The following is a 3756-nucleotide window of genomic DNA, read 5'->3' as shown; positions in this document are numbered from 1 at the left end:
CTTTACCAAGGCTCTGATATTGTTTATTTTTCATGTGTAATAGATACAAACAGAATATTTCTAATGATGTTGATCTTATTTTAATTTTTCTATGTTATCCTTTATTAAGCATACTTCATAAATTCTACCACATAAAACTAATAGGATAGTAGAGATCTTAATCTAGAAATAGAGCACAAGATTTACCCTGGGAAATCCCACTTGAGGGAAAACCCAACAACCATTTCAATAGAGAAATTCTTATTTTCAGCAATGGACACACCTAGACTTCTAGTTAATGACTAGGTCAAACTGGCCTTCAAAATATCCATGGTCAAGCTTGGTCAACATCCTCTAAGAGAAGCCTCCTATCTGATCCAACAACTCGGCCTTCTAATCTGCCCTAGGCTGAATTTCGATCTCCCAGTAAATGCCTAGAAACCCAAAATTTCATCCCTACAATTTCCCATAAAATTTTGGCCCAACAACTATAACTTCCCAATGAACTATGTGAACTAGAGATAGAGAAGTCTTCCATGCATGCGAGCTCGATAGAGAGAAAAAGAGACAAATTCATCCTTATTTTTCATCTTCCTAGTCCTTCTTGTCCTTCACTTGGATGCCCAAAATCTTCTTGCTTGAGAAATATCAAATTGTTGCCTTCAGGAGGAGCTCAAACGTATATATATATATATATATATATATATATATATATATATATGTGTGTGTGTGTATATATATATATACATATATATATATGTATGTATATATGTATATGTATATATGTATATATATATGTATATATATATATACACACATATACATATATATATGTACATATATATATATATATATATATATATATATATATATATATGTACACATATATATGTACATATATATATACATATCTATATATATATATATATATATATATATATATGTATGTATGTATGTATGTATGTATGTATGTATGTATGTATGTATGTATGTATGTATGTATATACCAAGGCTTTGATATTGTTTATTTTTCATGTGTAATAGATACAAACACAATATTTTTAATGATGTTGATCTTATTTTAATTTTTCTATGTTATCTTTTATTAAGCATACTTCATAAATTCTACCACATAAAACTAATAGGATAGTAGATGTTATGAAACCAACTCAAGAAAAGATAGAAAATATAGATCAACGCCTTAGAATTCATCCTCTTCGAGGGGGCAACCTCCTTTACATTACATAAATGAACAATTCTTTGATGATACAAATGACAAAACCTCCTTTCTATATATAGGAGTCTAAGGAGTCACAATATAATCCAGCCGACCTAACAATAATAATATAAAGCCACAAAAATAACAATAGAGGGATTCTATGGAGCACAGAAATAACAACATGGGGGTAATAGGGGCACAACAATATAAATAAGGGGTATAACTACAAAAGTAATGGGGTAATCACTAGTATTATAGGGAACCAACATGCCCCTCTCCTTCAAAAAAGTGTTGTCCTCAACGCTTGAGTAGTTCTGGATACTTCTGCATAAAATTCTCATCCTCCCATGTGGAATCTTCAGCGGATAAGTTCTTCCACTTGATAAGATACTCTGAAATTGATCGATTTCGTAGCTGTCGAGTTCTTGTTTCTGTGACTGCTTCCGGTTCCAATATAATTTTTCCTTCCTCATCAAGTTCTGGCAATATTGTTTGCACTGGGAGCTTGTCGCCTATAACCTTCTTTAAACATGAAACATGGAAAACTGGGTGCAATCGAGAAGCTGCAGGAAGCTCCAATTTGTATGCCATAGTACCAATCTTTTGCAACACCTTGTACAGACCATAATACTTTGGTGATAATTTATTATCCTTCTTAGCTTGCTTTAGGGACATTTGCTTATATGGTTGTAGCCGTAGGAATACCCAATCACCTACATCAAAACTTCTTTCACTGTGATGTTGATCTGCCTGTTGTTTCATTCTATTTTGTGCCAACACGAGGTTATCCTTTAAGAGTTGGAGGACTTGTTGTTGATGTTCGATGTGATGTTCCACTGCCTGAACCTTAGAATTTTCTCTTAAATATGATGTGATGGATGGTGGTTGATACCCATAAAGTGCCATAAATGGGGTCATTTTTGTTGTTGTATGGAAGGAAGTGTTATACCACCATTCAGCCAGAGGCAACCATTTGACCCATTGTGTCTGTTTATCAGATACAAAGCAACGAAGATATCCTTCCAAACATTTGTTTACTATCTCAGTTTTCCCATCAGATTGAGGATGATAAGATGAGCTATGAGCTAACTGAGTACCAAGACAAGAAAATAATTCTGTCCAAAAATTTCCAGTGAAAATGGGATCTCTGTCACTTACAATAATCTTTGGGTTTCCATGTAGCTTTTGAATTGTTTCCATAAATGCAGTAGAAACTGTACTGGCTTTAAATGGATGTGATAATGCACAAAAGTGTGCATACTTGGTAAGTCTGTCAACTACCACCATGATGACACTCTTTCCCTCAGACTTGGGTAAACCTGTGATAAAATCCATTGAAACCTCCTCCCAACGTTGGCTTGGAATGGATAAAGGTTGTAATAGACCCAGTGTCTTAATTGTTTCAACTTTATTTTGTTGGCAAACCAAACATTCCGCCACAAACTTTTGAATATCTGATTTAAGGCCATCCCAAAAAAATTCCTTCTTAACCCTGTGGTAAGTTTTTAAAAATCCTGAGTGCCCTCCTAAGGGAGAAGTGTGCAATTCCATAAGAATCTTTTGTTTTAGCTGGGAATTCTTACAGAGGTATAAGCGATCTTTGTACCATAATGAATCATTTTGCCAGCTAAATGTATCAGACGTACTGGAATCTTGTTGTAGCTTTCGAATAAGTGCCCACACTTCTTCATCATTCTTCCATTCCTCCCTTGCTTCGTTTATCCAATCTGGTTGGATAATAGAAATGGCGCACAACAATGCTTCCACATCCTCATCCTTTCTTGAGAGTGCATCTGCCACCACATTTTGCTTCCCTTTTTTGTAGATGATTTCAAAGTCATAACCCAACATCTTTGTGACCCACTTTTGTTGCTCTTCAGAGGATAATCTTTGTTCTAAAAAGTATTTAAGGCTATCATGATCCGTTTTTACCTTGAAGTGTCTTCCCATTAGGTAGGGTCGCCATTTCTTAAGTGCATGGAGTATTGCCAACATTTCCTTCTCATAAATAGCTTTGCTTAAAAACTTTCCCTTGATTGGACGACTTTCAAAAGCAATGGGTCTTTCATCTTGCATTAGAACAGCACCAATTCCATTTCCTGAAGCATCACATTCCACAATAAAGGTTTTTGTGAAGTCCGGTGTAGCTAAGACCGGTGCTTGGCACATTGCCTCTTTAAGATGTTCAAAGGCCTTTGTTGCTTCCGGAGTCCATGAAAATGCATCTTTCTTCAATAATGTTGTTAGAGGTGCTGCTATTCTCCCATAATTCTTAACAAACTTGCGATAATACCCTGTCAACCCAAGAAATCCTCGCAGATGCTTTATGGATGTGGGGATTTTCCATTCCTTAATGGCTTTAATTTTGCTAGGGTCTACCTTAACTCCTTCATGAGATACAATATGACCCAAATATTCCACCTCCTGGACTCCAAAGAAACATTTGGATCTTTTTGCATATAATTGTTTCTCCTCCAATAGTTGTAGCACCCTGTCAACATGTTCAACATGATCCTTCCAAGACTTGCTGTAGATTAGTATATCATCAAAAAATACTA

The sequence above is a fragment of the Pinus tabuliformis genome, chromosome 2_1 (genome assembly GCF_031772625.1).
Source record: "Pinus tabuliformis cultivar Carrire ecotype Pingquan chromosome 2_1, CPIR1, whole genome shotgun sequence".
Taxonomy (NCBI): Eukaryota; Viridiplantae; Streptophyta; class Pinopsida; order Pinales; family Pinaceae; genus Pinus; species Pinus tabuliformis.
Note: the sequence above shows the minus strand (reverse complement) of the source record.